General features: G+C 43.6%; 1 long non-coding RNA gene across 1 annotated transcript in view; it reads right to left on the bottom strand.

Annotated features, from left to right (window-relative positions):
* LOC141279471 (uncharacterized) overlaps window positions 1-27,241 on the bottom strand; it is a 167,351-nt gene that overhangs the window by 34,546 nt on the left and 105,564 nt on the right. Inside the window, exon 5 of the long non-coding RNA XR_012333731.1 lies at window positions 22,492-22,613. This is a non-coding gene — a long non-coding RNA (uncharacterized lncRNA). The remainder of the gene's footprint in view (window positions 1-22,491; window positions 22,614-27,241) is intronic.

The raw sequence follows: 27,241 nt of genomic DNA, 5'->3' as shown, positions 1-27,241 counted from the left end.
AAGATTAGAAATAATAAACTGATATTATTTCTTTGTGAACTGGGGCCTCTGACCTCGTAATTTAATGCCTTCATTATTGCACTCAGAGAAGCTGAGAGACCCACCGAGACCCACATATACGCGTGACTACATGTCCAAGTGATAGCCTGGTTCCTCTAGCTTTCTTTGGATGGCGGGTTATGTGCGACTGAGGAATATTCTTATTTTTAAAACCCTCTGAGCATTATTTTCAGGAGAGCAGTGTTGTAGTTATTTAAAATGAGAAACTTTTATTGATCCAATAACAAAGACTAGCAGAAAATGAGATGACTTATTCCTGAATTGTATTATTACAGATATTTTCATGCTGGTCAAGAGAAGAGCTCTATGTAATGGGGCCACGAGAGAGCTGTTATTTTGTGTGTGTGTGTGTGTGTGTGTGTATGTGTGTGTGTGTCTCCAGCCTGGGCTTGAGGCACTCTTGTGGTACATACTGCTTTTTGCTGCTTTCTGGGAGAAAGCGCAGGAAAGGGTGTGGATATCTGAAAGTATGGTGGGGTCTTAGACCTGAACGCTTATCCTATTTCTCACGAACTCTGCTCCTGCCCCTTCTGAGTTGAGGAGTCTCCTGAGTCTGTGCGTATTAAAGCACTTTCTCATGAACCTTTGCCATGGCCTATGCAGCAGCTCAAAGAGATTTCCTTCCCTGCTTAAAATGTGTTGGGCCCACATCTTAGCCCAAGAGATTGTCGGAGTCCCTCTGTGAGGCCTGTTCCCAGAGAGTCACCTATGGTGAGAAACCGATGGAGGATGTGATTCCCAAGGCTCTGAACCAGACTCTAAACTGGACAACGCAATGAAATGGATGGGAACATTCCATAGAAAGATGGTCCTGGCTGCGAGGGGCTGGGCTAAAAGGAGATGGAATGTGTTCTATTTACAGAATGTGATTTAAAATGCTGAACGCTGAGGGAAGGAGGCAGTTATGACTTCTTTAATTGACCAGGACAACAGGAAATTGTCTCTCTCTCGGCGAGAATGGAAATTGCTTGCCCGCTGGCTCTGTCGACTGTGCGTGACCTGTGGAACCAGCTCTGGCATCGGGAAGCTCTGTTGGAAGTTATATGGCAGAGACGACTTGGGGTAACCAATTAGTTCTGGACTAGGCAACAGTAATAACCAGGGCAGCCCACTGTGCTCCAGATGCTATTGTAAGATTTTGCATTCCTCCTCTCATTCACTCCTTAAATCAACCAGTTGTATGAAGTGGGTGATACTACTCCACATGTGGACACTTGGTGAGACTGTGACTCACCCAAGGCCACCCAGCTGGAGAGGTGCAGCTGGGACTGAAATCCAGGTTGTCTAAATTCAAGATCAAGTGCTCAAACTAATGCTGCATCATTTGCCAGACAGATCCAAGAAAGGGTTGTGAAGGCGTAACATGTACATTCAGAATCCATTGCTTTCTAGGGGAAATATTTTATTTTGTTCTGTTTCTCTTTTTCTCTCATAACTGGCTCCAGTTTTATAGCATAGTGTTTTGGAATTATTGCAAATAGGGAACCAGTTATTACTAAAATGCATACTTCTGGCCACTTCTACTGAGGCTCTAATTGCCCTTGGAAATGCCTGTGCTAGGTAAAGCCTCATATTGAGAAGAGAGCATTAACAGCAGATCTGAGCTGGGACGAGTTTTCCCAGGTCCCAGAGATGCATTTGCCCACAGGAACTGGAATATGATGGGGAGATGCTTTGTTGGTTACTTAGTCCATCGCAATGTCTCCTCAAAGATAATGAACTCTGATAAACAACAATAAACAAACAGCCTCTCGATCAGTAATGAGAAACTAGTGATACCACATGGTTACAAGAAGAGTGGAAGATTCATAATCCTTCTGCAATGAATACAGAATTGGAAATTCAAATAGTAACGATGACTGACTGACATTTATTGAGTGCTCACTCTGAGTCAGGCACTGCTCTAAGTCCTTTGTGGGAAATGCCAGCTCACTGCATTCTTAGAGCAACTCTGTAGAGTGAATGCTACTGTACAATTTATTTCTGCCAATATCTTATTGGCTGGAATGAGTCACATGGCATGGTTAGATACAAGGGAGGTCCAAACTTAGTGGCTAGTGCCCAGATAAAACTCTGGGCATTATGTTATTAAAATAAAAAGGAAGAGGGCTTCCCTGGTGGTGCAGTGGTTGAGAGTCCGCCTGCCGATGCTGGGGGACATGGGTTCGTGCCCCGGTCCGGGAGGATCCCGCATGCCACGGAGCGGCTGGGCCCGTGAGCCATGGCCACTGGGCCTGCGCATCCGGAGCCTGTGCTCTGCAATGGGAGAGGCCACGGCAGTGAGAGGCCCGTGAACCACCCCCCCCCCCAAAAAAATAATAAAAAAAATAAAAAGGAAGAATGAATCCGGGGACAGTGAACAGTCTCTGCTCCAAACACACTTGAGCAAATGAACTTATTCTTGGAGTGATCCAAGAAAAGAAGTCTTTCTTATCTTTTCCTGCAACTAGTTTTCTAGAAGATGAATGTAGAGGAACATGATTTTACAGAGGTTCCTAGTTTCACTGAGGTTCTGGGTACTCTGAATAGATAAGAGATAAGAAAGGGTGAGTGAGAAAAATAAACAAGCTTAAACGTTGCTTCTTCTGTAAAGCTTCTTCTTTTGGGCAGAACCAACAATTTTGTGTGTAAAGCATTCCCAGATCTTTCCCTTATTCTAGAAGCTATAGAAATTGTTCGCTTGTTTATTCAATAAGTATTTTTGAAAGCCTATGATGAACTGGGCCCTGGGTCTACAAAGACACACAAGACAAACAAGGTGCTTGCTGTTATGCAGTTTGTGTTCTGTTTGGAGGAGACAGCAGTAAACAAGTAAACAAGTGAACCACAATTTCAGAAGGTGATAGATACTATGCAGAAAGAATACAAATTAAAACGTAGAAATCAGTAGCTTGTAATAACAAGCATTTATTTTTCTTGATTACTAGCTACGTATTTTGGGGCCCAATACAAAATGAAAATGTGTGGCCTCTTGCTAAAAAATATTAAGAATTTCAAAATAGTAACAGAGATCCACTGAACCAAGCATAGGCCCTTCTAAGCAAGGAGCAGGGAGAGAGTTTGGCCTACCGAACGAAGCCCACTGAGCCAGAACCCACATCTGATAAACCTATGAACATCATCAAGAAGAATTCAACCAAGTAGCTGTTCTAGAAGCATGGTGTGGAGTCAATATCGCTTTCATGGGCTTCCCTGATTCTGGCATTTGTAAAGCCTGAAGTTAATACAGTGGATCTAATTATTTTCTCCTTTCCTCTGTGCAAGGTGTGGAAAGTCTGCTCAGAGGTATTTCTGCTCTAAGGGTGATTACGCAGCAGTCTGGGATGTGGGGCTCTGTGGCAATAGCTAGGCTCACAGCAGTCAACCTTGGTACTGTGGACATTTAGGGCTGGGTAACTCTTTGCTGTGTGGGGCTGAACTGTACATTGTAGGATGGTTAGCAGCATCCCTGGCCTTTACCCACTGGATACCAGTAGCAACCCCTCAATTATGACAACCAGAAATGACTCCAGACAGTGCCTTGTCCCCTGGAGGGCTGGAATCTGAGAACAACTCTTATCCTTCCTTTGCTTGTCTCAGCTACAGTAGTAACAATACTAATAAGTATAGCTAAACATGTATTAAATATTTTTTCCAGGTACGCTGCTGAGAGTTATTTGGATTTTATTTAATTCCAAAAAAAGTTCTAGGTGGAGGGTTCTGTTCCCTGTTTTACAGTAGAAGAAACCAAGGCATGCAGCTGTATCTCTCTAGTGCTGAGGATGTCAACTGTTTATTTTTTTCCCACTATATTCCAGGTGAATTTCAACCCCACCATCTAGAAAGTTCAGAGCATCTGCCCAGTAATTACCCCTATTACCCTATGCAAAAATTGACATTGGATCCCTGAATAATTATTATATTTTACAAGCACTGTAAGCCAGCTGCTGATACAGCATTTTCCAGATGTTAACTCATTTGATTCTTATAACAACCTAGGGCAGGTAAGTCCTATTATCACCTCCACTTCATGGATGAGGAAATGGAAGCACAAAGAGGTTGAGCAACTTGCCTGAGGCCACACAGCTAATAAGCAGCAGAGCCAGGGTTCAAACCCAGGCAGTCTGACTTCAGAGTCCAGCTCTTATCCAGCACACTATGCCTGGTGCCTGGTAGCAGCCAAGGCCAGTTTTGCTGTTGAGTTTGGGGGAATATCCAGTAGCCATGAGGAAGCCAGGAAACAGGGTGGTAGCTGGGTGTTTGGAACACATCACAGTGTATAGCGTATGGACCAAAGACTCCTCCCAGGTGCCTTAGAGTTCATCATGAGGGTGCTGGAATCCCTTCCCAGCTGCCTTCCCCACTCTCAGACCCCTGTGGCTCCCAATGACCTTGGAGTGTTGAATCAGGTATATGGGAGCTCCTGTAGTCAGACAGAGCAAGCTGTGGTACTAATTCCATCCCTTTGGTCTTTAGTCCAGATGAAGACAAGCCGCCCCACGTTACAGCATCACCAGGCAGCTCTCCATGACTATAGAGGCAACACTTTCTCCATCAAGCACCTTTACCCGGGGGATAACAAAGAAAAGCCTGGAAAAGTCCTGCTGGGCATTGTTCTCAGAACCGAGGAGCAGCTAAGCCTGCTTTGGGCACAGAGACAAGCCAGGAAATGAGAGGGTGGACGCATGGGTACTGGCTTGGGCAGACTGGACATAAAGACAGATGTGGTAGGCAGGAGGCCAGAATGGGCCAGTGACCACAGGGCTTAACTAACTTCAGAAGAAGCAAAACATTCATAGCACAGCCTCCAAAGGTGCAGGACAGGGTGATGACAAGGAGACTGGCAATGGCTGTGTCAAAGCAGACCCGAAGAGCTACCTTCTCAGCTTGGGGTGACCCGGGAGGGGGAGCTTCAACATTGACCTGACCTTTGACCCAAACCTAAGCCAATCTTTCAGCAGGCTGAGAATAAGACATTTTCAGATTGTCATGCCATTCTTTCCAGATTTCTGTGACGGTTCAGTTGTCTTAGAATAAAACTCAGAGGCGCCATCTGTGAGCCTGTGGAGTGGGCCCTACAGGAAGCAGGGAAGGGTAAACACGAGGTCTCTTCTCTGCAGAGGTTCTCACTGTGGTTTCTAGACTGGAAAGGTCTGAAGAGGCAAATGGCTGGGCATCCTGGGCTTCCCCACTGTGTCCCCCGGAGCCTCCCAGGGTTCGGGTCAGGGGAGGGTTACACACACAACACCGAGCCTGGCTCACCAGGATGCCCAAGCAATTTGTTAAAAAGTTAAAAAAAAAGTCATTCGTCTAACAAATATGTATGGAGAAAGGCTCTGTTTAAGACTGGAAGCTGAGGTGGAGGGAAGGCTGATAGATAAGGAAAATAAGAATGACGAAGAAACTGCCCTATCCCAAGGGGCCCCAGGCTCTGAAACCAACCTCTTCTGTGAGTAGAGCTTCTTCTCTGATGTCAGGTATGTGTAGAAAACCAGCTGCTCGTGGCAGGTAACTTCTCTGAAATTAGAATTATCACTTCAATAATCACCCCCATGTGACAGTCAATTACCCACAATGGGTGCCCCATCTCAGTGTATGCTCCAATGGGCGTCTCCTTGAACCCAGGAAAGAACATAAGGGAACAGAGGCACCGTGTCCCTGCTTAGAAGACTGGCCATTGTCTTGTGGTGCTTTGCGGCCTAAGCTGTAATTTCACATGTGTAGACCATCTCATTGGATCATTATAACAACCCCTTGCTGAGACAGAGCAGAGCCTGTGGCATTATACATGTGAGAAAGATGATGACAATAATAAAACCTCCCATCTATTGACTACTTGCAATGCGTGGGGCACTGGGCCAAGTGGTCTATAAGTATTCACTGTTTAATCCTCACAGCAACCCTATGAAGCAGCCACTTTTTCTGTCATTTTGTTGATACGGAAAAGGAAGCTCAGAGAGGTCAAGTGATTGACTCAAGGTCACAGAGCTAGTCAGTGCCAGAGCCTGGATGACTCTAAGTCCTTGCCAAAGGCACTGAAGTATGTCTGCAAAGCATTTATGATTTGCTGCAGGTAAACAGCCAGGGGAGCAGCACCCTGGGCTCCTGCTCCAGGATCCTTCCCTCTGCCCATAGTCGGCTCTGTTGAGTCCCTCAGAGTGGGTGGCTTCCAGCTTTTCTCATCCCACCCACCTGCTCTTCAAGCCCGCTTTGCCCAGACAGGGACAGCTGCCTTTCTGTGAGCACTAACGAGCTCTCTAAGCCCAGGCAGTGGCCTCGGGTGCCGATTAGGGCCACAGTGGGAGTTAGCCAGGAACATAGGCGTCTCCTGCTTGTTTTGGGAAGGCACCAATACTGGACCACCCAAACTGCCTCTTAGCCAGGCCTCCACTTGGGAACACTGACATGGAGTTGGCAGCTTTCCTGCTCCTTCTCTACCTCCTGATATCTCCCCTGGGCCAAATACTCAAGTACCATAAGCCTCTCAAAGCCCCAAGACCAATGCACTCCCGGGGCTGATGACACAGCCCTCAGCTGGGGATGTGCAGTTTCCCCTCATTCAGTTAGGTGACAGCGCCTGCAGCCCGACTTAAAACAGTGGTGCTGCTGCCTCCCTCCTGGCCCACCTGGCTTCAGTCTCAGCCTGTGCGGGTTTGCACCAGGACCGGCCACTTCCACAGCCAGGCCAGCAATGAGCTTCCAGCCTGGAGCATCTCACTCACTGTCACAATTGGTGTTACTGTCCTGTGCAGATGGGGCGGAGAGGGTGAGGCTCATTGTGTGGCTTTAGAATCAGACAGTTCTGGCTCTGAATCCCACATATGCTGCTTAGGAATTGTGGGACCTTAGGAAAAGCCACATTTCTCACCATGGTGGAGTGTCTTTATCTGTACGATGGGGCTGATGCCACCTCTCTCTCAGGATTGTTCTATGGGTTAAAGATGACACTGCAGGCAAGGTGCCTAGAACCAGGCCTGGCACATAACGGACCCTCCGGGGATGTGAATGCTTGCCCTCCGCTCAAGCTCTTCCCGCCGCTTCTGCTCTCTCCCCTGCCTGGAGCCCTCGGGGGCTGATCACGCCGTGTCCACACGCAGAGGGATGAAAGGGAATGTGCATAACCAGGGCTCCTGGTGGCTTGGAGACAGAGGCCAACAGGGCGACTTCTCTACACAGAAAGTACAAGCACCAACCCCTCTGCTCAGCGTTGGAGACTTCTCCACAAGCTTCCTGACCACTTTTTCAGGCTCATCGTGGATTTTCCCCCATTGGTGGTTCTCACTAACCCTGCATGCTTCCCCCTCTCTACACCTTGGCCTTCTGTTCTCTTTATTCTCTTTATCGGGAACACCCTCCATTCCAACCTTTGTCTAAAACTCAGTCCATTAAAATGCCTTCTCAGTGAAGACCTTTCTTAGCCTCTTTGGACGATAGTGTTATAAACAAGTAATAACAGCGGCTCCACCCTTGAACCCCACAACTAGAAGGAGTTCATCCTGGACAGCACTGACTGTGAGAAGTTGTCCCTGCCAGCGGACAGGGGCAGGGTGCCTTGAAGGACAGCTCTTTGCCTTGTCCTGTTCTCTTTGGAAGACAGTAAACTCTATGAAGGCAGGGACTATATTTTATCTATCTATCAACTCTATCCTAACAGGACATAGTCTAGGCCAGTGTTTCTCAGTCTCGGCACTGTGGACTTCTGGGGCTGGCTAATTCTTTACTGGGGGGCTGTCCTGTTCATTGTAGGATATTTAGCAGCATCCCTGGCCTCTATCCATCCATGAGATGCCAGTACCATTCTACCCTCCAACTGTGACAACCAAAAATGTCTCCAGACTTTACCACTTGAATTTAGGAGGAGTAAGGGTTCCCTTGGTTGGGAACCACTGCTCTAGAATCTTAATCAATACCTTTAAAAATACTTTATTATAAAAAAGTTGCAAGCAAACATAAGAGTATTAAAAAAAGAAGAGGTAATGAACCATAAGTATCCACCACTCCTCTTCAATAACTATTAATATTTTGCAAATCTTGTTTCATCTACCACCACCTACTATTTTTCTGGAGTATTTGAAGCAAATCTCAGGCAACATGTCATTTCACTCCTAAATACTTAGGTATGTATGTAAAAGATAATAACTTAAAAAAGCTTTATATCATAATAGCATCACATCTAACAAGATTAATAATTATTCCTTAATATTACCTAATACTCAGTCAATGTTCACATTTCCATGATTGCCACAAACTATGGACTTTCTTTTCTTGAAATCTGTTTGTTCAAATCAGGATTAAATAAGGCCAAGAAATGCATTTAAATTTCTTTTTATCTATCTTTTTTATGCCATTAATTTTTATGAATAATTAATACATATTTTTAATTACTGAAAATGAGAGGTGCTGAACAAACTTTGAGGCAAAGGAAAAAGGTTTCTGAAAGCTGGTATAAAATTTTCTTCCCTGAAGGTGCTAAAGATAAATACTCTTGTGACCATCAATGTTGGTTTAGTTTTTTGTTTTTGTTTTTGTTTTTTTGCGGTACGCGGGCCTCTCACTGTTGTGGCCACTCCCGTTGCGGAGCACAGGCTCCGGAAGCACAGGCTCAGAGGCCATGGCTCACGGGCCCAGCAGCTCTGCAGCATGTGGGATCTTCCCGGACCGGGGCACAAACCAGCGTCCCTTGCATCTGCAGGCGGACTCTCAACCACTGCGCCACCAGGGAAGCCCTGTTGTTTTAGTTTTGCTCCGAGTCACCGACACACTCATTGTCTAAAATATTTACTTCATGCATTTGTAAATAAATATCTTCATTTTGTTTTTAAGTGTATTTGTAATGTTCAAAAATTAAATTCAATGCACTTCCTTGTTGAAAATGATGCTACGTGTAACTCAGAGAAGAAACATTATCTCCCCCTGTTTTTTTCTCTTTGCTCTTCCAAAGTCAAGTGGAAATGGAAAAGCATCTCCTATTGATACTGCTTGCTTCTCTAATGACCAGGAATTTCAGATATTTAAAGCAATTTCTTGATCCCTTTGATCAGTGGTATACTCATGTTTAAGCATGTTTCCAGACTTTAGATAATGACCTTCTCTTTGTGTTTACAAAATTATTTCTACAGCAAAATAAGAGTACGATTTATTTTTCTCTGCAAAAGTAACCTCAGGGTGATAGGAAAAATTATATATCTATCATGTTGCTTTGTTGTTTGCTTGTAGAAGCTGTAATTTGTTTTCCTCTCTTGAAATATTTGCTTTCCTTATGACATAGAGAATATTTGGAGATATATTATATATGCATCTGCTCTATGCATATATTCTTGCCCTTGGGTAGAAATCTAGTGTCCATGGAAGAACATGGCATTTGATTGAAAGCCAGCGAGCCTGGTAGTTTTCCACCAGTTACAATTCACAGTTCTGCTTGAAGCAAATACCTCCAACTGTGGATAATGGACCTTCCTTGAGAATCTGAGACAAGTTACTGGCTAATGTCTCTGAAACAGCCTGTTAAGACTGTTACTACAAATTAGAGTCTGGATCATTCCGAAACCCAAATAGACTTCTTTCATCTTCCAGATGGCCGTCTGATTGGGAGCTGGGCAGGATCACGTTTCAGGTTGTGACTTAATGATTCAGGACAATATTTATGGTTATTACTTGACAGAGGGCAGTGAGGAAAATTAAAGCACAGCCCCAGGCTTCATTTATGACAAAAAACAAATTCATGGCAGGGCTGTAGATTAGAGATGGCATCTCCAAGCTCCAGGCAAAGCCCTGGCACACTATTGTGGGATGACTCACTTAACCAGATACAGCTTGGTTAGCCTGGCAAGTCCCGACTTCAAAATTTCAGCTGATGCATTATCGCTAGAAATGACCAAGCAACTCTCTAAATAGAAATCTTGGAAAAGGTATAGCTATGAGTGAGAGCTTTCAGAGGAGACAAATAATGCGATTATGTTCTTTGCTGGTATGACGACTACATGCAGCTGAAATATTATGTTTTGAGGCACATTTTAAACTTTATTATTACAGTTGGTAATATCAACAGGAGAAAAATAATTACGCCTGCCAGTTGTGGGCATTCTGTTTATGTAATGTGTGATTTCTGCATTAACTTTTCCTTCTAAAACATGCTCTGCATGATATAATACACTACCCAGAATTTTAGGAATTCCATAATTGGGTGCTATGGGGAAGAGAAAGACAAGACGGGGAAGACATAGAAAGGGGATAAATAAAGCTCGAGGCAGTTAATGAAAGTGTAGATTGTCTAGAAAAAAAGCCAGGAGAAAGTTTATCTTGCCCCATTAATCCTCTACTCACTCTGTGAAATGAGAATGCACATATTGTTCTGCGGGGGGAAAAAAAAGAGAGAAAACTAACCATATGCCATTAATACATTTGACCAATTGTGACATTTTTTAAATAAGGTTTTAACTGGTTTTATTACACCAACTGTGTAATTTCAGAATGACTCCATCATCTATTATATCTATTATAAACAAGTACTTTGTTTAACCAAGCCAATAATAACCTTCACAGACAGAGAACGTTGGGATTTGAGAGAACCAAATCCTCTGATTGTTTAGATAAAGGGAAAGAGAGTCTTTGGCTAGAAATAGAAACAAGAACATGATCTTGAAAAACAAATTTTAATTTATCACACAATTACCAATAATTTGACATTTCTTCTACGGTGTGTGGAAGCGGCTGTCCAGTGCCTGAAGCCCACCCCACACTGTCTCGGTTCCACACTCACAATCCAGCTCCCACAGGCACAGTAAAGTCTGGCTGTGTGAACATCACTTGGGGTGCCCTGGCAAGGCGGGGCTTTGCCAGAGAATGTGTGGTCGGGTGACTTACAGAGGAGCCTCTACCTCTTCTTTAGGCCTCTGTCTGGTCAGCCCAAGCCACGAGCAGCTGCAGACGGCAAGTGGAAGCGAGGGCACAGAAAGGAAGTCTCTTTGCCTCTTCACATCCTGTAAGGAGCATCCAACACTCTCCTGGGTTCAAAGAAAATGCATCAGCTGCCCGAATGTTTTTCAGCTGGTGGCCTCTTTTCCTTTTGACAGTCTTTTAACTCGTTGCTATGCTCGTCATTTTTATTTCTTTCCAAGCACTTGGCTTTGTTCCTGCCTTCTGGAGAAGCTCAGGCTTTTCACTTTGCAGGAGGAGAGACTGGATGCTTCTTCAGTGTGCTGTGTGTACCTTTTGATTTCCTTGGTGTGGGGTGTTCGTGATGAACGCGCCCACAGTTGGCTCTTTTCCTGAAGCACACTGGTGTCACTTTGGGCTGCTCCTTGGGGACACTGGGGGCCTGCACCATGGCTCAGATGGATGGACAAAGCTAGGTTCACATCCTGCTTCTATCTTCTATGTGACAGGAGGAAACTAACCCTCTGAGCCTACAACTTCGTCTATAAAATGGGAACAATAATTCCAGCTTCACAGGATTGTAAGGATGACATGAAATTGCATGCCTGAATCACAGGAAAAACACTTCTTAGTTGAAAGGCTGACCCCGATCTCTGCAAAAGGAAAACCATCCCTCCAGGAATATTATACCATCTGTGCTTTATACCACACAGTCGCAGCAGTAACCATAAACCCAAGGCCATAGGATCAGTGCTCTCAGGTCGTCCATGCTTTGTACTGTAGCCCCTATCCAGCGCCAGTATCCCATGATATCCCGCTCCTCTGACTCGACCTTGCATTTGCAACTTCATCACATTCAGTCTTGCAACACCCTTATGTTGTTGTTTGGTATCGTTGGAGCCACAAATATTGTCAAGCCAAAATTGACCTAATTTACCTTCTGGGCCAATGCTTCCACTTTAGAAGGGAAGCCCAGGAGGCCCAGAAGGTTGTGTGACTGACTCTGGGCACCAAACCTAGCTCGTGGCAAAGCTCGGTCTCTAGACGCATAGGCCAGCAGAGTTTTACCCACCTGAGTCTTACAGTGTTACTTAACTCCTGTGTTTTCATGTGTGATTCATATGCAGGGCTCCACCCCTACCACACCCACACCAGATTTAAAGTTCCTTTCAGACATATCTTCTTATAGGCTGTCCTGCCTTGGAAGGGGGTAATCGATGAAAACTTGCTAAACTGGGCCAGTTGAGGGAAGAAAGAATTCCTGGACATGTCAGCAAGCAAACATTTTATCAAGTAGCTTCTCCTTCAATTTTACAGACATTATTGATCTGAAAAGCAATACGGATAAAATTTTCATGTAGGTAGAGGGGGGTTATCCTGAGCCACTGGCGACCGCATTCCTTCCCTGGGAGTGCAGTGTCCATGGCTGCACACCGAGAACATTACTTAGCGCACAAAGGGCAGGGGATAGTCAGTGTCTTTCCTGTACCTTATGATGAACAGGACCTCTTTACAACAGACTAACTCTATCCTCAAACTCAATCAAGCAGCAGCTTCTAACCTGGTTAACTTTCAAGCATGCTGGTGGGGGACCAAGGTACAGAACCCAATGGAAGGCACTGCACACATTTATTGAGAGAGGTGGATGCAGGCAGAGTGGAGGCCAGTCTGCCAATTAGGGGAGAAGTGAAGCAGATGACACCTGACACTGGGTAGAGAAGGCAGGGGGATTGCAAATACATATCAGATTCCATTTTCACTAAGAGGTCAGCTTTAATCAAGTTCCCAGTGTAAATATTACCAATATAAACCAAATAATGGAGGTTAAACGGCCGCTCTAGAGGTCAGTGACTCTTGGTCAAGCTGGAAGATTTCACGTCAAATGGACCAGCTGGAATATACCTGGAGGGCCTCTGTGCCTGACCATGAAACCTGAACCCACACCTACTCTTCTGGCTGTGGATGGAGTGCAGAGCGATGTGAGCGTGGCAGGGCTGTCTCTGCTTTCAGCTCAGTGGTTGAAAACCAGATGCATTGCGGCCCGGGGTTTCCATAAACACAGAGGGCTGTGGTTCCTCTATGGCTGAGAATCAAAGTGAATGTTTGCTGCACGAGCTGATGCATCCTGCTCACTGACATCCCCAGGGAAGGACACCTGATGGTCCAGGGAGGCAACCCTTCTCTTACTTGGTTCTGGAAGCTATGGTTCCTGATGAACCCTCAGGCAACCCTTTATAAGATGTGCTATAAGATGTGTTACAAGATCTTGCTATAGAGATGAGGTCACTATGTCAAACTAGAGGCAACCCTGGTCTGGAAATAGAGTCAACATAATCCTGATCATCTGGGCATTTCTGAGCGTGTCCTCCCCTCTTACTGCCCTTTTGCTTTTGTCTGGCCGTCTGGAGTGACATGCACGCAGCATCACTTGTCTCTGTCTCCTGTTGTGCCTGCTGCCCAGTTCCCAAAACCATTGTCCTCAGCCGTCTCATGCTACCTACATGCTTCCTTGCCTTCGTGGAGTTTATGGTCTTCCAAAGAGAACAGGACAAGAAGACAAAGTCTCCCACAAGGTACTTCTCACAGTTAGTGCTCTCCAGGAGCTATGTAAGATGTAAACCCCTTCTGGTTGGGGGGTTCATAGGAGGTGCTTTTTATTATTACTTGTTTATAACACTAACCTACAGAAAAAAGATGCTAAGAAAGGTCTTCACTGAGAAGGCATTTTAATGAGCTGGGTTTTTTACACAAAGGTTGGAAGGGAGGGTGTTCCCCATAAAGAGAATAAAGAGAACAGAAGGCCAAGGTGTGGAGGTGGGGGAGCACGCAGCATTAGTGAGAACCACGAATGGGGGAAATTCATGATGAGCCTGGAAACGTGGTCAGGGGGCTTGTGGGGGAGTCCAACGCTGAGCAGAGGGGTTGGTGCTTGTACTTTCTGTGTAGAGAAGTTGCCTTATTGGCCTCTGTCTCCAAGCCACCAGGAGCCCTGGTTATAAACGTTCCCTTTCATCCCTGTGCGTGTGGATGTGCCATGATCAGCCCCCGAGGGCTCCACGCAGGGGAGAGACCACACGGTCAGAACTTCTCTGCTGCTCGAGCTTTGTGTTCTAGTTTTTTAAACAAAATATATCAGGTATCTTTCTTTTACTGCACCCTATGAAAATTGAAATCGTTGCTAAAGTTTTCTTGTTGTTCTTGCAACAAGCTAATCGTTATGCTAAGAGACTTATGTGCCTCATTGCATTTAACCCACACAGCAATCCCACAGGCAGATCCCATTCCCAATTTACAGACGGAGAAACTGAGGCAGAAGGAGGTTAAGAACCTTGTCATACAGTGGCAGATAAAGGGCTTGAACTCAAATCGATCTGGTGTCAGTCTGAAGCAGCAACTCCTGCTGCTTCCTTAAATGAAATCATTGAACTGCTATCTTCTCGGCAGGCATACTTTTGGGGTCTCATTCATTCCTAACCAGGTTCTTGGTAAACACACAATTTTCCGTTTGCATGTCTTAGCTCTTTCTTCCAAAGGCGGGCTTTTAATCAGAGCAGTGGAAAGGCGCCATGTATTTTACCCTGAGGTAAATCTCAGTGAGAAGAACAGCGAGGGGCAGCAGTTTTGTCAGGCTGGCTGACTTCAAGTGGTGTGGAAGAACGTTCCACGGATATTCCCCCAGCGATGCTCCGCAGCAGCCGGGAGCCGCATGACTGTCCAGGTTGGTGCCTCGTTCATCACTGAACCATACATCCAGGAGGAGAGCATGGGACCCATCCCGTTGCGTTAGCTTTGTGCCTGTCTAGTTCAACACAAAGCGGCAAGGGCGGCGGAAGGCTGCTGCCTGTGAAATGCACCCCCTTGTCAGCTTTATGGGCACGCCAGACCATAAAACCTGCAGACAGATGACTGGAATAACCACATTATCTCTTTCAAGGCAAAAAGGAGAGGAGGATGTACACGGAGACTGATGTACAAAAGCGCTAGTCTAAATAAACAATCTACATAAATTTGCATTTGCATGGGAGCATTGTTATAAAATGTGGTCTTCATTAAAGAGAGGCTGGTGATGTACCTTAGGAGGGCCTGACACATGTGATTTCTGATCATCTGGCTCCCTTGTCTCTTTAAAGTCAAATCCTGTACATGGAATATTTGCCTTGTCTAAATAATGCAACAAAATCACCTGAAGCGAAAGCCGCTGAAATCTAGAATAGGTAAATGTTATACATACTGTACAATTAATAGGGGTTAAAGATGGGTATTCACATGTCAGTTTCCAGGGGGCTTAGAAACAGATGCATCCTGGTGAGATGTTTTGGAAAAATTATTTAAAGGGGGTATCCTGGTTAAGAACTAATTGTAACTCACTGATCCCAAAGGAAACTGGAACAAAGAATAACCAAGAGGGGCCTAAAAGAACTTCGTTAATAGGAAGATGGGAGAGAATAGTTGCTCTCTTTCTCAACGCAGGACTGAATAAATAGAGAAAATGGCCTTAAACAACAGCATGAGGGATTTAGGTTGAAAAAATGACAAGCCTTCCTTTCAGAGAATTGCTTTGTACAGGCTGTCATCTGTTCAGGGGTGAAATGGAGACAAAAAGAGTAGGATGGCTTGGGACTCTTGCAGTAGAAGAAATAAGGAAGAAGAAAAGTGCCCAGACTTGCTAAAGATATTTGAAAACAGAACCACAGTCACTGGAGTTAAAATGAAAGAACAGCATTCCAGACTCTAGTTTTCAACTATTAGCTGAGTGACCTTGGGAAATTACATTGCTTCTCTGGACTTTATTTTCCTTATCTGTAAGACTGGAGCATTGCACTAGAAAATATCAAAGGTTACTTCCAGTTCTAATAATTTGTTGGTTTGAGATTCCTATAACAAGGAACAGCATGTTGTGGTTTGCCTGGAATGGTCCTGATTTATGCCTACTGTCCTCACATAATTATTCATAATGCACATTTTCACACTCAAAGTGTCCTGGTTTGAAGCACATATTATATGGTCACCCTACCTATAACAGTTAATACAACAATTTCCCTTGATATTTGCTTAGATTGTTTCCCACAATACAGTTGTTAAACAAAAATGCAACAGAAGTATTTAGCCAAACAACTAGCTCTTTTCCTTCCAAGAAACAGATAATAGTAATAATAATAGCTCTTGTTTTTTAAGCTGACCACCTGCCTGGCCTTCTTGCCTAGGGCTTTCCAAGCATTAGCTAATGTAATTTCTCATTAAACTCTAGAAGTTAGATGCTACTCATTTCTCTTTTACGTTTGGGAGCATTGAGGTGCAAGAGGTTAAGATAACTTGCTCAAGTCAGGATTTGAACTTAGGTTTCTCTGATCCCCAGGAACCAGCATTTAAGCTTTCTGTCATGCTGCTTGCAGTACAAGGCATTTTACTAATATCCATAGTGTGCCTCCCTCCCCTGCCCGAAGTGTCTTGCACTGGTTTTAGCAGCCAATCTTCTTGGATGTGAAAACAAAACCATTGCAAGTTCCAAACCATTCCATATGACATTTAGACTTATAGATGAAAATCTTCCAAAATCACCATGATTTCATATGAAAAACATTTTTTGCTTTCCAACAAAGAAACTCAGACCCCTGGGTCATTCTGAACGCGTCTTTGGAGCTCTACACTTTTTGATATTTATTAAACAAGGCCTGCCCAGAGATTATGGGGAATTGTGATATTGATTAAACCATGATGTTCCTGTTATCCAACAAGGCAAACGGTTGAGTGATAAAAGCAGTCCGGTGTTCTAAAATCATTTTCAAAGCAAAAGAAGGTCTGAACAAAATAAATGATTTGAATGCAAGACATAAACAACAAAACAGGCTGGCAAACGGACCAATAACGAGGCATCTGGGACACCAGTTCTGCTCCTGATGACTTTCAGGGCCAGCCTTGATGCCTTTCAGATTTCCAAAGAAAAATAAACTGGTGACAACAGAACAGCAGCTGTGGGCACAATAAGGAAATTAGTTGGAGCAGATTTGTAATTAAGCACTGAAAATGGATCAGTGTGATCCCTCCCTGCATACAAGTACCTTTCGCTTTTTGCCTCTTTTCAAAATTCCTTTTTTTTTTTTAAATAAACACACGCTTCAGCTTCAGTCATGCATGTCCCGACCTGGGATATTAGCTAAAGATATTACTTTTTCTGGGAAAAACAAGAAATTAGCTCATAAGAAGCACAGAACCCCATGAAGTAAAATAACATTGACTCTGGATTCCTATTTCCTTTTTATTTTTGTCATTTTATAACTTTGGAAAGACAAAAGAGTTGTCTGCATTCAAAAGATTATATATTTATGTATACTAAAGGAAGGGTGAAGCATCCTGGGGCATTGTGCGGACAATTAATTTTCATTTCCCAATACAAGATGAGGATGAGAACTTTATGATCTGCATGATTGTCTTTACATCATTTAACGATGGCATCACAGACAAAGCTTAGGCTCTAAAGATACTGTTATACACTGATGGTTTTGAAAAAATAGCAGTATTTTTGTATGGGATGAACTTTAGTGTTAAATATATTGATTATGCCTTCTGGGCTAGAGATGGCCCTCCTCCTCCTCCCATGCCCATCGTTAGCTCCCCCCACCTCTACAACTCCCATTCAGATAGCCCTGTGGGTGTGTGTCATGGCTGTGATTCCAGGCAGTTACTAGAGGGGGACAGACCTAGGCCCTTCGTGAACTGGAAATGAGGGTATTTCTCAGAGGAGCGAATTCCTACTTCCTGGTCCACCATGGAGTGCATGCCCTGCCTCTTGCCTCCTGGATCCTAGCCCCTCTTCCTGTAAATCACTCCGAGCCCAGAGAAACGTAAGAAGCGCGGGTCAGACCCAGGTGTCCTGAATCATTAAGCACACTGGCTCCTCCGGGGGCCGGCCAGACCCTCTGAGCTTTGACAGCGGTGAAATGTGACAAGAAAGTAAATATCCTAGTGACCCACTTATCCAGAGGTCAGGCATCCCTCAATCTGCCTTCTGGAACTCAGTTGAGAAGCAGGAAGGAAGCGAAACAGGCTCGAAGCAGCGGAAACACCAGTCACAAAGCAATGCACTTTAACTATGTCTAATTGACTCTTAATTAACACACACTCCTAACAAGCCCATTTATGTAGTCTCCCAGCCCACAAAGAATTAAAAGCAGAAAATTAGAGGGGGACAAGGAAGGAGGGAAGAGAGATTAGTAGTGATCATGCTGAAGGCAGTAAGAAATGACGGCAAATAGTCTGACATCAAAGGAAGAGATAAAAACAAGCCCCTAAAAAAGCAGCCCCAGAATTAGCAAGATCAGCAATCCACAGCCCCATCGGTCAAACACCATGTGCAGCTGTTCCTGAGGGCCACAGTTCCTGCTCCAACAGCAAAGACAACCCATGTGAAGGAGAGAGCCTGGCGTTGGGAACACAGGGACCTTGGCCAAGCGTCCATCTCCCCTCTCCTGGGTTCTCCATCCCTGGAGTGCTTGGGAGTCTCCTGGGGACATTGTTAGTACGGAGCCCAGAGCTGAGGCCCTGTCCTGGGAGACTCTTGATGGAAAACCTCCAGATCCTCAGTCCATCATTCTGCATCTCCACAAGGCCCCTCCCACAGTGTTGGTGACTCAGAATCACACTTTTAAAAACATCGCCAACTCCTTCACCAAATTGGGAAATGGCTTAGGCAAATCACTTATTGTTCTGGGTTCTGCAGCTTATGTGAAAGAAAAGGTCTAGTATATCATCTCTAAATTCACTCACAGCCCGGCTGGCTAGGAGCATATACTAATTTTTTTTTTTTTGCGGTACGCGGGCCTCTCACTGTTGTGGGCCTCTCCCGCTGCGGAGCACAGGCTCTGGACACGCAGGCTCAGCGGCCATGGCTCACGGGCCCAGCTGCTCCGGGGCATGTGGGATCTTCCCGGACCGGGGCACGAACCCGTGTCCCCTGCATCGGCAGGCGGACTCTCAACCACTGCGCCACCAGGGAAGCCCTAATTTTTTTTTTTTTTTTTAACCATCTTCATTGGAGTATAATTGCTTTACAATGTTGTATTAGTTTCTGCTTTATAACAAAGTGAATCAGCTATACATATACATATATCCCCATGTCTCCTCCCTCTTGCGTCTCCCTCCCATCCTCCCTATCCCACCCCTCTAGGTGGTCACAAAGCACTGAGCTGATCTCCCTGTGCCATGCGGCTGCTTCCCACTAGCTATCTATTTTACATTTGGTAGTGTATATATGTCCATGCCACTCTCTCATTTCATCCCAGCTTACACTTCCCCCTCCTTGTGTCCTCAAGTCCATTGTCTACGTCTGAGTCTTTATTCCCGTCCTGACCCTAGGTTCTTCAGAACCATTTTTTTTAGATTCCATAGAGCATACACTAATTTTATGATGAACTCCCAGGCAGCTGCTGAGCAGCCAAGAAAGTGTTCACGAGGATGACAGACTGAGTGCTTTTTTCAAAAAGGAGGGCTTCCAAATTACGCTCAATCAGCGTCTCTAAACTTTTTAAATTGCACACCTCATTAGTAAAAATTGGGGAGGTACTTTCAATAGATGTGTATTTTTATTTACTTATAATTTATCCATGTGATACTACACTCATATATTGTTTACATCATAAAACATACACAAAATAAAAATAAAATTTGAAGTTCTAATATTTTCTTCACATACACCCCTTTTTAAGACTTTTGGGATAAATTTTAGGACAAATTCTATTCAACATCCAGTAGAATGTAAGCTATTTTGAGGGCACATTTTGCTTTATTTGTCATTGTATTCTCAAGGCCCAGCACAATTTCTGACTTGTGGTTCAGGAATGTTTTTGAATGAATGAATGAAAGTATGTCTTGGGATATGAAGTGGCTAAGCTCTGGTTATCAGGAGTATTCATCTATATGGAATATCTTTTCTTCCATGGTAGTCAACAGTGTGACTGAATATAGAAAGTGCAGAGTGAAGTTGAGAAGTATCATTCGCATTTGAGGAAACTGCCTGTTAGAATTTAGGGAGTATGATCAATATTTATGAAGCTCAGAAAACCCTCTCTGGAGCAGGGGAATGACTCATAGTTCAAGAAAAGGTAAAAGCACTGGTTGTTGTATAACAGGTATGCATTAAATACCATATGTGTTCATCAAGGGTTGTGTGTGTGTGTGTGTGTGTGTGTGTGTGTGTGTGTGTGTGTGTGTGTGTGTGTGTGTCTCTGTGTGTCTCTGTGTGTGTGTCTGCGCGCGTGCGTACTTGTGTGTTGAAGATATTCTCTAGGAAGTAGTAGAGATTTCCTTTTCCACCTATATTCTCTGTCAGATGCAATTTATTTAACTGATTACTGTTTTGGTTTGGGGAAACAAGGTAATATTTTTTTAAATGTACTTTTAAAACTGATATATACTGGACCCTTCTTTATGCAAAGACATTTAAAATCTTGTTGCTTACTCAAAAACATAGCTGCAGTTTATGTCATATGAAGAGTCACTTTGCAAAGCCCTATAGGTGTATACCTTTAGTATTTTGTTTGTCATAGTGACCAAGGCTGAATTATAGTATCTACCCATTGGTCATTGGCGTAGCAATATCTTAGTGAGTTATAAGAATCACTGGTGACTGCTGGGACTGTGAGAAAGAATTATCTTGGGAAGGAGAGGGTAGTTTCATCTTTGAGACAATGCAAAGTGCGATGGTTACCTACTTCACTTAGTCTAGCACCTCTCAAACTTTCTGGTCTTAGGACCACTTTACATCCTTTAAAATTAGTGATGACCTGAGAGAGCTTATGCTTATCTGGGTTATACTCATAAATATTAACTGTATTGGAAATTAAAATGAAAAAATCTTTAAAATACAAAAATATACATTCCATTCGTCAGCCAACAGAACAATGATTATAGCCTCTAGAAAACTACACTGTCAACTAAATAAAAGTGAAAAAGGCAAATAACATTTTGGTATTATTATGAAAATAATTTTAGCTGGATGAACCCATTGGAAGGGTCTCCAGAACCCCCAGGGGTCCCTGGACTGCACTTTGTGAACCACTGATTTAGTGGATTCTAGAGGCAAAAACCTGACTGTTTCCCGTCTTAGAAGACGCTATCAACTGAGATGTAAGAGTGACATCTGACTGGTGAGGACCAAGGAATTTCACCTGGATGGGGGCTCTGCTGGTGACCCACCAAATTATGACAAAGCACATACCATGGTATGCTGAATGTGGAGGAGACGGTATTTATGAGAATGACCTTTTCACCCCTGAAATATTTGGAACTGGGGACCTCGTCTTTTTGACATGATCCTTGACACAGCGACCCATGTTCCTGTGAATTCTTTGCTGTGGCCATCTCTGGAAATCATTAGCTTCTGGGTGTGGGTGAAGAATTATGAAGGGTAGTTGCGCCAGAGCTCAGTCCTCGAGTTTCAACAGCAATACTCTTTTGAACTGAGATCTCCCCACTTCAGCTGGAATTTTCTGCTGTGTCAGAAACAGGGTAGAAGAGGTAGCTATTCTCTAGGGCAAATACTTACCATTTTATCATTTAAAGTTTAACTATATAAATACACAAATATTTGTTAAATGAATGAAATTTGAAGCATGAAATCAACTGAATGTATTAACCATGGTCTTGGAAGGACAGATGTTTTCTTAGGGCAAAATGGAGGAAGAATTTTCTCTCTCTCTTCCAGTGAGAGAAGGGAGTAGGGCGGACTCACTCTTGATAGAGATAGACTGGTAATTTAGAGATGAATCAGGGGCCACGGGGCAGAGATGTTTACAGTGTAAAATACCAATGTGAGGCCCCTTGTTCAAAAAGCAAGAACAAAGGGCATTAAAAGTAGTAAAACACAGAATGTTTTCCTTTCTTCCATAGTCTCTCAACTTGTCATAGTGTTTTTCATTTGCTATCTGATGTCATTTTAAGTAAGTAAAAATAAAAATTTTAAACTATTAGCATGAATTATACCATTCATCTTTATAGTGTGGGATGCCAGTTTTAAACGCAAATATAAGAGCATTTAACTTGCGTGCAGAATCACTGAAATTATGCAATTTCTTTTTTGTAGTGCATACAGGCATATAAATTTAATTCTTACCAGAACAGTGGAAATACTTCACAAAACGAACTCAGTTGTTTTTATTTCACTTCTTGAGACATGCACATTCTACCACACTTGGGAAGCAGATGGCTCCCATAATCAGCTTACCTTGTACTCACTTTGAGTCTCACTAAACTCCCGCACGCAACGGGTCCACTGGAACACTGTGCTTGTGAGGCATTGCTAAAGCTATATGTGAGTGGCGCAGCACGGGGGTGGGGGAGCATGCTGTACTGTACATATCTCTTCTGCTCACACGCATGCTCCCTTGTCCCACTGGACCTCACAAGTTAAAGGATAAAATTTTTGAGAATTTCAAGATGGCGACAGCTGCAGTTTAATCAAGCCCGGGGCCCTTCTGAGTATGGGGTCCTGTCCAACTGCACAGGTTCCATACCCACGAAGCTGAGCCTGGCTTGGGGTAATGCTCTTGTGCTAACAGTGGAGGCTTATTCTGGTCAGCCTACCTGCTCTTCGTTACCGTGTATATAAATCTCTCTCAAAGGTGGGATGTCCAGGATCCCAAGGGAAAATACTCTTCTCACAGGGCCAGGGAGGCTGGACAGCAGCAGAGGGAGCCTGAGGTGATCTGTTGGGGTATACAAAGGAAATGATTGAATTCCTTTATCTACTTACTTTTTATCTCATTCTTTAAAAATTTCTGTGTGGTGTGTATGTGTTTTCAGAATGCATAAAATATATCAGCAGAGTATCACATACATAAAATTTATAAATATGTAAACATACACTGATGTGTGCACTCAAAAATGTTTTACTGAAAGGAGTACTAGAAAAACCAACTGGAAGGCACCACCCCAGAAGATAGCATAAGGAATGAGTCAAGGAGGAGTGTCTGGGGACTGAGGAGATGACCATTTTGTTTACTTAGCAATGGCTTCCTGAGAGAAGAGGCTGAGTAGAATGTGGAGATGGGACAGCACCCTGACTGGGGTCAGTCCACACTCCCACCCTACCTTCCCCTGATGTGGGACTAGCAGTCCCATGTGAGCTTCAGCCAGACAGGTGGTACTTAAGTTGATGGGAACCCCTTGACTTACAAGGGGGAGAATTTAAGTTGTGTCCATGGAAGTGAGCCAAGGATAAAGCCGGGGCATCACTGGCTCCTGTTGGATTCCCATGAACAAGAAAGAGACTAAAAATTCGAGGCAAAACAAGAGAAGCCAAGTCAGAAATGATAATTTATTGAGTTTTATGCTGTTGAACTCACTATGAAGTGGGTCTTGTTCTTCTCGTATTAAAGATGAGGAAATGGAGAACCAGAGTATGAAGTGACCAGCTTGCTGAGGGTCACAGGGCTAATTATGACCAGGTCTGTCTATTACCCTGCTCACCTATAGGTCGTAGCAGGCTAAGCAGAAATACCCCCATGTGGCAGGAGTGAATATTGTTATCATCCCCATTTTACAGATGAGAAACCTGAGGTTCAGAAGAAGGCTGTGATGACCAGAGCTTGTTTCTGGACAGAAGTTGGTCATGTGGTCCATGGGTGGGTCAGCCTGAGTTAAAGTCTACAGACCAGGTGTCATGGCTGAGATGATGGCCAGTATCCTGTTCAGAGTGAGCCCAGTTGTCTAAAAGGTTGGAGGGATCCAAGGGCTCAAACTGTAATCCCTGGTTTTAGAAATGAGTGGACACAATCTTCAGCCGCTGCACTCTGGAATTTATAAACTCAATTTACTTTATCTTTCAAAGCAAGCTCAAGGGCATTAAGAATCACTTTATAGCGATCTCTTTGGAATTTATGATATCCCTAAAAGGTAACAAAGCTGCCTCATCTCATATTTATATCTATGCAGAGCTAAGGAGCAGCGACAAGGTCTTCCCACTTACAATTTCTCAATCAAGATGCATCCAACTCCAAATCCCTGTACTGGCTCTGACACGGTGCTGCAAATAAGGCAGCTTCTCGCTGTCCTTCCATTTCTTATTTTACCTCATTTGGTTAAACCACACACGCTCAGTGCTTGGAACTTCCGTTTTCTTATCTTGAATATCATGTACTGTTCCAGCTCACAGCCAGCCACCCAGGAAGGAAGCGTTTTGTTCCTTTCAGAGGGCTTGGCTAGCCAGTGGCCACGCTGTTGAAAAGCTCTGTAAGTAACATTATCTCTGCTGTGTTAAAAAGGTCTAGAACTGGAAAGTGTGCAGCGTTAAGAGTTTAATAGTTATCTCTGGTCTGCTTACCTCAAAATCAAGTATGAAAAGAAAACTTGGAGAAGCAAGAGAGGGAGGGTAATGGCGAGAGAGAGAGAGAGAGAGAGAGAGAGAGAAACAGAGAGACAGACAGACAGATGGAATCAAGCTCATGCCTCTTTCCCTATCAATTTTGAGTTTTTCTAAACCCAATTAAAACTTAACAAATCAATATATCAGGCCTCGATCTATTTCATACTTGTTGGAAACGTAAGCGGTGTTAATTCTTTATTGTAGTCAATTCATTATTTAAATTGCTATTATATGCTTGTCATTTTTAATATTACTTGAAACATATTTATTCTTCTTTCTCTTTTCTTTTTTAAACAATGACTTCGTTAAGTATTTCATAAAATATATAGCTGTCTCAGTAAATGCATTCTTTGGGATGGGAAAAAAAGGAAAGTTGCCCAGCAAGTTCTCAACCTTATGGGTTTTGGTTTTTTTTTTTTGAAGCTTCTGGTTTCTCGGAACCTATGCTTTAAACGAGCTATTTACTTTCGATTTACACGGCAGATGATTTTGAGAAGTTCTAAATTAAATGGGTAAAAAATGTTTCAAGTGGTGCAAAAATATAAAGAAATGTGACATGGAAAAATGTCTGAATCTATTCTACCTAAAAAGTTATGTCGGGAATTAAATTGTGAATTGGGGAGAAAAAAAAGCTCACACTCATTGTTTTTATATTGTTGGAAACTTAAAAATATGCATTCAATTCTAGACTATTAGGAGTCATGGAAAGTTCATGGATGGTCTCAAAAAGCATTCCTGCTTATTCATCTTTGGCATGTATATTTGCACATGTAGGAAGCATAAATAGAATGGAAGAGAAAATACATAATGTTTCAAATCACAGTTTTACTCTGAACACTTGATTCTGTATGACTGGAGAACTGACTGCTTTAGCTCTCCCTCCATCTGTTCAGCTCTGATCCTCTCCCTAACCTAGAGATGGGTCTGTTTCTTATGCTGGCAGACAGCACATGCTTGGTTGGAATTCCTCTCTCTTCCTCTCCCTTGCCATCCCCCTTGCTCTACTATCTTTGTACCTTCTTGGTCTTTCATAGACAGTCTCTGAGAGGGGGAGAAATGTCCCAGCATAAATAATAGCTGGTGTTTTCTGACTTACCCTGAGCTTTTCTATTTACCTTGATCTAAGCTCTTTAGATGTACTGTAGCATTTAATCTTCATCACGACCTTGTGAGGTAGGTTCTGTTAATATTCCCATTTTAAAGTTGAGAAAACTGAGTCATAGGGGAGTTAAGTAACTTGCCCAAGGATGTACAGTTTGTAAAACGTATAGCAGGATTTCAACCCAAGCAGCCTATTTCCAAAATACATGCTCATAACCAAATACTCCACACACACACACACACACACACACACACACACACACACACACACCCCTCGCCCCTGGCTATAAAGGAGACAGGGGTATAAAGGAGTATAATGTTTGGGGGGATGGGAGAGTAATGACTTGAAGGAAGGCACAAGAGAGGCTTGTGGGTTGGAAATAATCTGTTTCTTGATCCAGATGCTGGGTCCAGGCTTCTTGTGAAAATACATGGAGCTGAATATTTGTGTACTATGCTTCAATTGTATTAAAATAGAAAAAAGGAAATGAGCAAAAATAAAGAATTAAGGTATATATATATATATATACACACACACACACACACACACACACACACACACACACACACACAAATACACATCAGTGGGAAACTGAATAGTCATTTGCCTTAAATAATCTTGTCGAAAACATCTCTGAGGGAATTTGTCTCACACGCAGGTGGCTGAGTGGGTGGCCTGGATTTGAGTGGAGGTCTTGCCACTAGGTAACTCTGGGATAATGACTTGATCTCTGTCCACATCTCAGTTTATTCATCTGCAAAACTGGGGATAGCTTATTCCTACTTTGCATGGCAGGATTAAATGATCACTTTACATAAAGACTTGGAAGTGGAGATAATCTCCTCTCAATGCCAAGGTGATCAGGGTGACTAGGGTGTCCCAGAAGGTGCAAGGGAAGGAGCACTGGGCTTCACAGGTAGTAACCATGATTCTCTTTCTGAAGTAAAGTGGAGGTATTTAAAAGCCATTTTGTTGGCAGGATCAAGGTGTGTTCCTTCTTCTGGTAAAAAGCTCTTTCCTTCACAACAAACTGTATGACCAGATCCAAGGTTAGCCAGCCTGACGCTAAAAAATCCACTGGCTTCCCCCTGTTCAGAAGATTCAGACATTGCAAAGAATACATTTTCCTCTCTCGGGTGTAAATCTGAGTTCCAGAATTAAAACACTAAAGTGGAAGTGAATAGGTCTATCTCATTTCTCAGCGTTTATGACAGAGGCTGAATTCCAGGGAGAAGCAAATGAAGGAAGAAGTTGTTAAATTTCTTGGACGACATGACTGTTACTGTGTCTGCCCGTTGACTTGATGTGTTTTGAACCTGTAACGTCTGAAATCTTTGCTTCCTTCTTTTGGAGCCTCCATCACAAGAAGCTGGCCCACAGGCACTTATAAGACGCCTACTCTGTGTAGCCCTTCACCGTGCTCTCCCAAGCCTGACGGCCGGCCCTACTTCACAAAGGCCCATTCTACTTTTGCCAGCGGCCAGCTCCACTTGCCACAATCCCATCAAAGCAGACAGATTAAACACGTCAGGTGACATACGGAAGAGTTACTGATTGATTAAGGCATTTTTTATGGCTAGGAGCTATTTCTCTTGGCCTGCTACCTGCTCTCAGGTCTTGATCACATTTCAGCCTACTGCAGCCATTTACTCAAATATTCTAGGTCCTCAGATGTTTGCGTGCATGTGTCTGTCTGTGTGTGTACGCGTCTGAATACGGTTGGAAGGCTGCAGCAAGGCTGTTGATTGTAAAGTGAGAACGAAGGGGAAAAGGTAAGGCTCCCTCCAGTCCTCGTTTCTAATGATTTTCGTGTCACTATGGCTATCTTAGTTGGGAAAAGGACTTAGGGTCACATTGCAATGAAAAAA

This window comes from Tursiops truncatus, chromosome 9, assembly GCF_011762595.2.
Source record: "Tursiops truncatus isolate mTurTru1 chromosome 9, mTurTru1.mat.Y, whole genome shotgun sequence".
In the NCBI taxonomy this organism is placed as follows: Eukaryota; Metazoa; Chordata; class Mammalia; order Artiodactyla; family Delphinidae; genus Tursiops; species Tursiops truncatus.
This window is presented reverse-complemented; position numbering and strand designations above follow the sequence as displayed.